This window comes from Mirounga leonina, unplaced genomic scaffold, assembly GCF_011800145.1.
Source record: "Mirounga leonina isolate KUSES-001 unplaced genomic scaffold, KU_Mleo_1.0 Mir_151, whole genome shotgun sequence".
NCBI lineage: Eukaryota > Metazoa > Chordata > Mammalia > Carnivora > Phocidae > Mirounga > Mirounga leonina.
Window position 1 is genome coordinate 91499427 of NW_023270377.1, and position 12318 is coordinate 91511744.

The window sequence follows — 12318 nt, forward strand, 5'->3', positions numbered from 1 at the left end:
GTGAACAGCACCAGCATGGTCTCTGCCTCCAGAGAGCTTCCAGACTATGCGGAAGAACAGACATCCAACAAACAGAGCCTCCATCTAATGTATAATTATAAATTGTGATGTACTATAATTGAAAACAATAAGTTGTTATGAAATACAATTGGAGTGCTAAGCATTAGGGTTAGGCCAAGACCTGCAAGATGAGTAGGAGCCAACCTGACAAAGAATTGAAGGACAGAACTTCCCTAGACAGATGACACGTGAGCAGAGGTGTGAGTCTGGGAAGAGTTTGGACAGTTTGAGAAACTGAAATGGAAAGAAGGCCCCTGTGGCTGAAGACTGGTGAGCAAGAAGAAAGTGACACAAGATGAGGCTGGGGAAAAAAGCAGAAACCTGGTCATAGAGGGTCAAGTTCAGCACTTAGGGCTTTATCTTAATAAAATGAGAAGGCACTGAGAGGTTTCAAACAGGAACATGACATGATGCATTTTTTCTTTTTTTTTTAAGATTTTATTTATTTATTTATTTATTTGAGAGAGAGAGAGCACAAAGGGAGAGTGAGAGGGAGAAGTGGACTCCCTGCTGAGCAGAAAGCCCAATGTGGGACTCAATCCCAGGACCTCTGAGATCATGACCTGAGCCGGAGGCAGACTCTTAACTGACTGAGCCACCCAGGCACCCTGATGCATTAAGTTTTTAAAGCTATCTCTGCCTGCAGTCAGAAGTGTTGTAGGGGGTCAAACACAAAACAAGGTGATCAGTTTGGAGATTAGGTAGTAGCTATGAATGAATTTGGATTGTGGATGGCTTTGAGGTATATTTTTTTAGGTACAACCAATAGGACTATTAATAAATTGGAGTTGAAGAAAATGAGGAATCAACATGTTTCTGGCTCAGGAAATAGGGGGATGAAGATACCATTTACTGAGATGGGGAAGATTGGGTAGATTGGTTAGGGGTACAGTCTAAGTTGCTATACAAAATGGCTCCTGAGCATAGTGGCTCAAAAATACAGAACAATTTCTCTCTCACATAATAAGCCATAGGTAGAGAGTCCTCAGTTGGTAGGATAGCTTGGCCATCCTAAATGCAATGTTTCTATTTCTGGATCTAAGTTAGCTGTTCTGGCTTCAGCCATCCCAATTGTATCCCAGCTCACAAAGGAAAGCACAATTTTGGAGTCACCATCTGAAAGTGGCACACACCACTTCTGTTGATGTCTCATTGGTGAGAGCCTAGCCACATCATGACCACACCTAACTGAAATGGAGGCCATGAAATATAGCTTTTGGCTGGGCAGCTATATTTTAAGCTAAAATTGGAAAGCTATTTTACTAAAGGAAAAAGAGTAGAAAGGATGTTGGTGGACACCAGCAGCCTCAGCCACAGTGGGGAACGATCAATATGTAAGTGTAAATGATGACTATGTAATGGGGGGTTCCTGTGGGGTATCTAAATGAAGATGTCAAGTGTGGAGATGGAAATATGGGGCTGAGGAGCTCAAGGGGTAGATGAGGTCAGAGATATGTATTGGGGAGTTAGTTACCTCCATGAAGATGGCATTTAAAGTTATGAGGCTAGATTAAATCAAGTACAGTAGATAGAGAAGCGGGCCAAGGACTGGACCCCGAGGGCCTTCAACACTTAGAGGTTAGTTAGAGGAGGATGAGCTTGCAAAGGAGACTGAGGAGACCAGTGAGGTAAAAGGAAAGACAAAACACATGTGCTCTATGGAAGCTAAGAGAAGACATTTCCAGAAGGATGGCCCATTGCATAACATGTTAATCAGAAGCTTGGTAAGATGAGGATATGGACAATGATGATGTATCTCTATTACCTTTCCTACCTTCTACTTGCTTTGGAGTCTTTAAAATCTGTTTTCAGTCTATCTATCCAAATGTATTTCTCTCTACTTTCCATCTAAAATCATGTCCATATTCTCAGAGTCCCCAAACATCTCAACTGGTTCCCATCTTTGATCATACTCTTCTTTCAACCTGGATTGGTATTTCTCCCCATTATCTAACTCAAGTTATCCTCATTCGCCAAGGCTCCTCACTCATGAAGGCATCTTTAGAGCCCACAGTTGAGGAATAAACTGTTTTCTCATTAGATTTTATGTGATATTTTTCTCTCTCTAACTCCTAAGGGTGGAGACCATAGTACATTTATTCCATATCCCCAAGAAACTAATAGGGTCAACAAGGTACCCAAGCTAATGAGTACTCAATATTTATTGACTCTGGGTGCAGTAATTGGAAATAGATTCCTAGCATGCTAGATGTGGTAGGACCTTTGGTATTATCTGATCCAAATCTCCACCTCACACATGAAAAATCTAAAGTCAAAGAAACATGAAAATATTTTCTCTGTATTTAAAACAGAATGCAAGTTAATATTTAATCACATCCTCATTAATGAGCACCACTGAAACACCATGCCCCACTAACTGCACTTTTCACTAACATCCCTTTGCTTCAGTTCCTTCTATAGTTCCCCATCAAGCATCTATTAAGCACCTGGTAAGTGTCAGTCTCTGTGATTATGAACAAGATGAAGTCTTGCCCTTGGGGGCTCTATAGATAGTGAAACTGGAGTCTGCATCAATTTCTCCCTTCCTGATATCCAGCTATGTTCCAGTCTTCCAAGAAACAGTGAAGCATAGGCATAGACATAAAGTAAAGCCCCATCTTGACTGATTCAGTTAACAAAAACAAGTTCACCCACATCAGCTTACTTTTACCTACCTCACTATAATCCCTCCACTCATATGTTATAAAGTGTACTGAATCTCGTGTAAACTATATTGAGTAAATAAATATATTTAATATTTGGAGATATCAAGTTCTTTTTTCTTTTTCTTTTTTTTTTAAGGTTTTATTTATTTGACAGAGAGAAAGACAGCCAGAGAGGGAACACAAGCAGGGGGAGTGGGAGAGGGAGAAGCAGGCTTCCCGCGGAGCAGGGAGCCCGATGCGGGGCTCGATCCCAGGACTCTGGGACCACGACCCGAGCTGAAGGCAGACGCCCAACGACTGAGCCACCCAGGCACCCCAAGTTCTTTTCTTTTTAAGGAATTATTTATTTATGTATTTGAGTGGGGGCACGCATGTGCATGTGAGGTGGGGAGGGGCAGAGGAAAGAAGCAGACACACACATCCCTACAAACACCCCCGGCGCCTGAGTGCTAGAGAGGGGAGTGCGGAGCCCCAGCAAGGGGCTGGATCCCACTACCCTGAGATCATGACCTAAACCTAAATTAAGAGTCGGTTGCTTAACTGACTGAGCCACGCAGGCACCCCCTATCAAGTTCTTCTCTAATTCAAATAGCCCTCTATGAATCTTACTGAGATATGTTAATCATCCCTATGATGACTTATACATGAATGTTTTTTGTGGACCAGAGATGTTCTTAACCAGCTTTTCAATCTCTCTGTATTTGTTTTCAGCACTGTGGAAGGGCCACTGAAGGGTAGGTGCAGCTCAAAGATAAAAGAAAACTTATTAAACACTGAAAAGGTGTCAGGAAAGCATCAAGGAATCTCCCTTTCAGGAAAATGGTTATGAACACTTTAAGAAGCTATTCTAACACTGTGTAATGCCAGTTTATGCTGACCGGGCGGTATAGTTCACAGAAAGTAGACAGGAGGCACTTTTACCCAGAACCCCAAAGGTCAAGGGTAGGCCAGCTCAAACCCTGTAAAAGGAGCTACATTATAAAAACTCCTCGTGCTCCATGACATATGAGTCCACGTGACTAATTCCCCATGGGGTTGCTCCAGCAGGTAAAAGCCACATCAGAGAGTCTCCCAAGGAAGGGACATTCTGAGATTCACCACTACTTTTATTATTAGTGGGGTGGAAAGGAGACTCTCTAGCTTGAAGTATTTGGGATGCAGGGTCAAGGTTACACATTAGTCTTCATATCCACTCAGCCCTGCCCAAATCCCCCACTGGCAAAAAAGCCTCTGAATGGGCTGGTCAAAGATGCATATGTTGAAAGAGCAATGCTGTGTATCTGGAAAGGATATAAGCTCACTGCTTCTCATCTCAAAAAGTGCCTTTAGATTTCTGTGTAGTAGAATGTTGTTTGAATGTTTGTTTTCCTAATATTTTTTAAAATTCAAGGTTTAGAATTTAAATTAGGTGTTTAAATCCTTACTTTCAAAATGAATTTAAATTTTGACCAAGATGCTTATTCTGCTACAGTTGGGGGTAGCATGCAATCTTTAGCCCTTAAAGGAAGGCTTTTAATTGCTTCAGCGAAATAATAATAATAATAATTTTAATAATAATAATTATTATTATTATAACTAGTATTATTATTATCTAATGGCCACCTATTTGTTTCTTTGTTCTTCCCCCATCCTTCTCCCTCATTTCCTTTCCTCCACTGACTCCACACAAGTGGCTAGAGTGCACATGCTAATGAGTTGCCCAGATACTTAAGGATCTTAATCCCAAATCATAAAGATCCTAAGAAGGACCTCAGCTGCCATCCATAAATTTTTATTTAAAAGCAAGATAAAAGTGGAATTAATTCAGCACAGAGCCAGCAGAGTGAGGGGAAAAAAATTAAGTGTCAATTCAAAATACTTATGTGTGTCCCTACCCTTTCTGAGCTCATAACTTCTGCACATGCTTAATAGGTCATGTCATAGTTAATGCATCTTCCTTCCAAGAACGGCTTCATAAACCCCCCTTAAATCCAGTTATCATAGATGACTGGGGAATCGAAACACGGAGGCAACTCCCTACTTTCTCTAATTGGAATGGCTAATTCAGCCATAACAGCAGTTCCATCCAGATGCTCAGATTGGTTCAGAGTATGGAAATCTGTAGTGAGGGGATTTACTCATGATGCTGAACAAAGAAAGCCTTCATTATCTGTGGTCAGAAAAAAGTATTCTAATTAGTGTTAATATCCTCCTGCTGAGCTTCCTGTCATCCACATTTTGATCCCTGTTCTTGGGCTTTTCATGATCTGATGTCCTGGCTGTGCAAGCAAGGGTCCGGGCACTGATAGGGGAAAATGGGAAGCATAGGCTAGGTGTGCTGTCCGAAGCAGAAGAATTAGCTTAAAGATGCCACTGACATTGACTTCCTGGATTGAGATCTTTATAAAAATTTGCTCAGCAAGTGTAAGTCTAGTGCAATCAATTTATAAACCGATAATAACAAGTAGTAACTGAATAAAAGCATGAGAAGAATTTGTGGAACACTATCTTCAAACATTTGAATTGCCATTAAGGCTCATATGCAATTGAATCTGAAACGCTTGGATACCCATTAAGGTCTGAGATTTCTCAACAATAAATTTAGACTCCAGGGGAGATTAGGCACAAGTCAGTGCTTAATAAATCCCTTCTGACGATGTCAGTGACAGGCAGAGGTGCAGGTGGGCCTTCCTCTGGATTCCTTTCTTTTCACTCACTCCCTGAAGTCAGTGCCCTGATGGGCTGATTTGAAAGCCAGATAAATGGCCCAAAAACCAGACTAAGGAAAAGAAATGACGTGAAAGCCCCACATGGAAAAGAGGAGTGAAAAGAAAGATCCTGACAAAGCAAACATTTAGAACCAGAAAGGGAACGGGCACACACTGTCTTAGAAAAATCGAGAGATTTAACCGACCAGTTGAATCCCTCCATAAAATGCTTTCTGAGAACTGGGCACTCTGCCAGTCACATATTTCATGTCACATTTGACATGTGTGGCTCATGGTCTGAGCCAGGCTTGAAGAGAAGCAATGTCGGCCATTATCTGGGAGGGGTAATCTGAGTGGCAAAAGGAACTTTCTCCCCCATCTCCCTTTCCCTACTCCTAAAGTAAAAATGACTATAATTTGTGAGAATGCCCAAAGTGTCTGAAATGTCTAATGGTGGGGTTCAACACACAATACCCCAAAATATGGTATCTTGGCATATAGAATATTTTAGGCTGAAGGAGTTTGAGAAAACAGCAGAAGCAGGAAGGTCACTCTGACCTCCACCTCCCTTTATCCCTCAAGCAGGTCATAAAACCCTCATGTGAGAGGTGCCTTCCCTATCCCCAGAAGAAAGGAGCATCCTTGTCTCCAAAGACAAAGGGACACTGAGAAGAAGCCAAGCAAGCAGGCCTTACTAAGTTTTCCCCGGTGTATTCCACTTATCTGATATTCTAACCGATCATGTTCTGATCACTGTCCACTCTTCATCAAATCTAACATAAAAATACTCAGGTTTTTTTAAATTTTAATTTAATTTTCAGACTTAGCCAGGGACCATAAGAGGGTCCAGGAAAACTTTTCCTCCCCTATGCTACACTAGAAAGTACTCCATTCCTTGACTCTTGCATTTTTTTTTTCAACCCTAGAGGTGGAAGATGACAGATTTAAACAGCACTAGAGCTTTCTGGTAAAATCAAGGTCCATCTCTTTGTTCCAACTGATGTTTAGATGCTGGAGCCCCTGACCATAAAGGCAAAGGGAAATCTACCATGTGTTTGGCCACTTTGTAATAAGACTCCAACCTGAGTGCAAATCTATTCATTAATTGTGTTATATTTTTTCAAAATGAAGCTGTATAATGAAATACTAATTACACATTTTGTTCCTTCCAAAACATAGAGATTAGCTCACTAACAACAGCCAATGAGAAATAAGAGAAAGACTTCATTTGGTGTATGTTGCAGGTTAAGAGTGCATTGCAATTTTATTATTGATTAACAAGTGAATGAGTATAATTCAGATTTTAAAGTGCAGATCTTGTCTGCATTGTCTTCTGTGTCATTTCTCTGTCTACTTAGATCTAAGATGGAAAACAAATATGAGTAAATAAAGGAAACCTTTATTTCCTCTAAGAAGCTAAATGCCAAGAAGCCAAGGTAAATATCTGAGGTAGAAGCAGAGTAAGGAAGAGATAGGAAATTTTATTTATTTTACTTTTTATTATTTTTTAAATTTCATTTGTTTATTTGAGAGAATGAGCATGAGGGGGGAGGGGGAGGAGGAGTAGAGGGAGAGGGAGGAGCAGACTCCCCCTTGAGCAGGGAGCCCGACCTGAGGCTCTATCCCAGGACCCCAGGATCACAACCCAAGCCAAAGGCAGACACTCAACCAACTGAGCTACCCAGGCGCCCCTGAGATAGGAAATTTTAGAAACAAAATTTTGTTGCTGTTGCTTCTGTTGTTGATGCTACTGATGGTGGTGGTGCTTTTTTAAATGGTTTTCATTTTGTAATTGCTAAGGATGTATTTGTTAACACCATGAGTGATGTTCCCACTCTCAGACTCTGATCACAGCCAAAGAACTAATCTTTAGAATCACAAAAACTGCCACTATTCTCTTCTTAATATCATCTTTTTCCTACTTCCCTCCTAGCTTCTCTGGCTCGGGCCCCTGCAAATTGAGCTGACCAAAGACAGATTAACAAAAGCAAACACATTTATTTAATTTAACTTTCACATGACACTGGAGCCTTCATAAGGAAATGAAGACCTGAAGAAACAGTTCAACCCGAGTATTTTTTTATACTAGTTTTGATGAAAAGCGGATAGTCATGGAAAACCAGGAGAGGACAAAAGAGTATGAGGTAAGTGTGGTAAACTGGGGAAAACTTAGCAGGGCCTGTTGGTTCAGCTTCCTATTGGTGTACCTTTGTCTTCAGAGATAGGGATGCTCTGAACTCTGTCAATCCCAATAAATTACATTCCTTTTTTTATTATATTATATTCCTTTTTTAAAAAGCTGTAGTAACACATGTAACACTTCACATGAGATCTCTCTTAACAAAACAGTATTGCTAAGGATAGGCACAATTTTGTACAGAAGATCTCTAGAACTTATTCTTCTTGTTTAATTGAAACTATAACCTGTTGAATAGCAACTTTCCACTGGTGATGTTTTCAATGGAGAAAATCCAAGCAAATCATCCAAACACATATAATTAAAAAATTTTCAACCCTAGGGGCACCTGGATAGCTCAGTTGGTTAAGCGAGTGCCTTCAGCTCAGGTCATGATCCCGGGGTCCTGGGATCTAGCCCCGCATCAGGCTCCCTGCTCGGCCGGAAGCCTGCTTCTCCCTCTCCCACACCCACTACTTGTGTTCCCCCTCACGCTGTCTCTCTCTCGCTCGCTGTCAATTAAATAAATAAAGTCTTAAAAACAATTTTTTTTTTCAACCCTAGAAGTGGAAGACGACAGATTTAACAGCACTAGAGCTTTCTGGTAAAATCAAGGTCCATCTCTTTGTTCCAACAGATGTTTAGATGCTAGAGCCCCTGACCATAAAGGCAAAGGGAAATCTACCATGTGTTTGGCCACTTTGTAATAAGACTCCAACCTGAGTGCAAATCTACTCATTTATTATGTTATATTTTTTTCAAAATGAAGCTGTCAATCCCTGGGGAAGGGAAATAGGGTCTAAGAATTGAGGTAGAAGAAAAGAAATATAACAATAGCTCCACAAAAGTAAAGTTCTTTACTTTTACCTGCTAGGCTTTAATAAGTGCTGACTTATAAGGAAAAAAATTAAGGATGATGGGGTTTGGAACACACTACCCCCAAAATATGGCATCTTGGCATACTGAATTTTCTGAGCTGAAGGAGTTTGAGAAAAAAGTAGAAGGAAGGTCGCTCCCCCTTCCCTCTTTTCCCCTCATAAAGCCCTCATATGGGAGGTGCCTTCCCTATACCCAGAAAAAAGGAGCATCCTTACCTCAAAAAACAAAGGGATGCAGAGAAGAATCTGAACAAACAGGCTTTGCTATGTTTCCCCGAGTTTATTACATTTAGCTCATGCTTTTTTGGCCTACATGACTGTCCACCTTTCATCAAACCTAGCACAAAAATATTCAGATTTAACCATTCCTCCAGATCTTCATTTCCTTATGAAGGCTCCCATGTAATATAAAACTTATATTAAATAAACTTGTTTCTCTCCTGTTAATTTTTGTCAGTTTAATTTTCAGACCCAGCCAAGGACCCTAAGAGGGTCCAGGAAAACACACAAAGTAAAGGATACCTTAGCCAATAGATGTGATACCCACTTCCCAAGCTCTTTGCTCATCTAGCCTCATTATAAGGGATATTAATGAAATCCATTCACTCTTCATTCATAAATATTTATTGATAGCCCATTATGTGCCCCACTCTTTCATTCAATAAATATTTAGAGAGCCCACAATGTGCCAAGAACTGCTCCAGACCATAGGAATTGAAAGATGAGTAAGATAGGTATGATATTCTCCTATCCTCACAGAGCTTACATACTTGAAAAGGAGACAGTAAATAAAAAAACAAACCATTAAGGGAACAAGATAATTCTGCTTGTAGTAAGTGTTAGAAAAAAAAAGGAAAACAGTGGCACCTGGGTGGCTCAGTCGTTAAACATCTGCCTTCCACTCAGGTCATCCTGGGATCGAGCCCCACATTGGGCTCCCTGCTCAACGGGAAGCCTGCTTCTCCCTCCCCCCAACCCCCTGCTTGTGTTCCCTCTCTTGCTGTGTCTCTCTCTGTCAAATAAATAAATAAAATCTTTAAAAAAAAAAGAAAAAAGAAAAAAAGGAAAACAATAATATAAAAGAGAGTATATGGACAAGCCAAGACTGGTTGACTTTCAATCAATAATCCATTCATCTCTCAACAAATATACATTGGGTACTTAATCAATTAGCTTTTATAGCATAACAAACCACCTCAAACTTAATGGCTTGAAACAATCACCATTTCCTTAGTTCATATTTCTTGGGTGACCTTTTGGGTTGGGCCTAGTTGGATAATCCTTCTGGTTTCAGCTACACTCATTCATGCATCTGTGGTCAGCTATTGATCATCAAGGTCACTGTACTTCTAGGGGTTGGCTGGTTGTTAGTTGGGGTGATAAGAGTGAGTGGGCCTATATATCCTTTGCTCTTCAGCAGGCCAACCTGACCTTGTTCACACAGAGGCTCTGCAGGGCTCAAGAAGGAGAGAAGTGTGCAAGGGCTCTTAAAATCTAGGCCCAGAACTGAGACCATGAGCTTCTGTCATATTGTATATCCAAATCAAGTCCCAAGGCCAGGAACTACAAATTCATATTGCAACAGGCAAGAATAGAGGGAGGGGGAAAATTACTGGTTTTTTGTTTTTTGGAGTTTTGTTTTGTTTTTTTTTACAATCTAATACAAACACTCCAGGTAACCCAGGCAACTGAGAATATAGTGGTGAACAAAACAAGAATGACCCCTGTCTTCTTGGAGCTTACAGTCTATTTATCTACAAACTGTGCTACTGGGGGAAATGCCTACCTACAGCTCCAAGAGAATGGATATAGAATGGTTGTTTACCTGGGGGACCTGAATGTTGATTTCATTAATTGGCACTTGGCACCTGAGGCAGGGGATTCTGCCTGCTCAACATGGGACCTATTAACATGCCTTATTGTGAATAGAACTAATTACTAAAATTGGATTCTAACCAAGCCACCCTCAGTTGTTTCTCTACAGAGTGCCAATCCTATTGAGCAAAGGACACTCACAGCTCTGTTGAAATCTTATTTTCTTTTAAGACAAAGTCATTTGCTCATTTGTTCATTGCCTCAGACTCCCTATTGCATCTGGTGCCCTGGACCGGAATTATTTGTCCAGAAGGTGACCTTCACCACCACAGCTTTCTCCTGAAAAACGGCTTCCAACAAACATGCGGCAAGCTGAAGGGCCAGGAGGCCCAGCCAAGGCCTGTTGGTCGTCCACCTTCCAGATGTCAAAGCCCAGAGACAGAAGGTGATTGTCTCCAAATGGCCTCATCCTTTGGCACTGCAGGAGAGCTACCATGTGGTAGACATGACAGGCCCCACTCTGCCAAGGCCATGCAGAGCTCGCCACAGGGCCACAATTCAGAAGAGAAACTTGTCAAATTCTGGCAGAAAGACTAAGCAAAGCTCTTCGTGCACTTTGTCTCAATTTGTCTTCCTGGAAAATGGGGCTGCTACCTCTTTATTCTTATTTCCAGATTTTTCAGAATACATGCTCTTATGTGTCTGTTCACATTAGTACTGTTGGTCAACAAACTTTTACAAAGCACCATATTAGGGTTACAAGAATAGGACCCAGTGCCTGTCCTCAAGGCAGTGTGCAATTCACTGAAGTTTCAACTTCTTAAGGTCTGGGACTGAAATTATAAAATGGTTTTATTTAGTGTCACACAGAAAGAACAGGCGGATAAAAAACATGGATGTTGCTAACTATGATGCCAATGCTTTCTGTAACTTAAAAGGAAAGACCTTCTTTGAACTGGAGGTATTAATGTTTCCATTTTCATCTTTTTATGCCAAAATTCTTCAGCAAGGGGTTAAAAGTTTCAGAAGAGCCCAAACATACAGGATTACTCCTTTAGAACCAGAAGAGGAAGGGAAGGTTTTATGCTAAGAAAGGGAATTCTCATGGCTGAGTGAGATTTTATCCACCCCCTGTGAGAGACAGGAGAGACAAAGGCAGGCTGGGCTCTGTCCACTCTGGTACCTTACCCTCCACGGCACTTGGTCCCCACTTCAGGCCCTTGTTTGGGCCATTCTCTCTACTTTCTCTCTGCATATCTAGACTCTAGCTCTACTATAAAATTCAGGAGTAAAAAAACCTTTCCCATGGAGCCTCACCAAGAGAACCCCATGAACTCCGCTCTGATCATGTCACCTGGTAGTGATAGTTCTCCAAAAGTTCCTGAGTATTCATCTAAAATTTTGGACAGCATTTTCAATTTGTTTTCCCTACAGTGCATAACACAGTGCCAGATGCACAATAGACTGTCCATAAATATTTGTTGAAAATGAAAGGGAGGAAGAGGAGAGAGGAAATAAAAAGGAGAAAGATCTGAGGGAGAGAGGGAAACTGAAAAAGAATGAACTAACTACTCTATGCAAGAATTCCTAGGGAAGAGCCAGCACCACCCCAAAAGAAGAGCAGAAGAAGCACACTCCCTGACTATTTTCAGGAACTACCAAATCCCATCTCTGGTGGCTTTGCCTTCCTGAGTATGCAGATCTGAGATCTGGCCATGCAAGGAGGAGCTTCAGCCTTTTGTTCTGAAATGTGTGGTAACCCAGGGACTGGGGCCAATGGGAGATGCCAATGACACAAAAGAATCCAGCTTCAACAGCTGCAAACTGAACATCAATGCTACCAGCCCCAAAGCCCCCTAGTCTAATTCCAGACAGTACCCGGGCTTGTGAATTCAAAATAATAGGGACTGGGGTCCTCAACTGCAGCACAATTTCCTTTAGGTCATAAAACATGATGATTTCAGAAGGTTACGCCCCAGAGCTAAAGCCAGGAAGGAAAAGGAGGGCATTCTACAATGTGGAAGCTGAGAATCTCC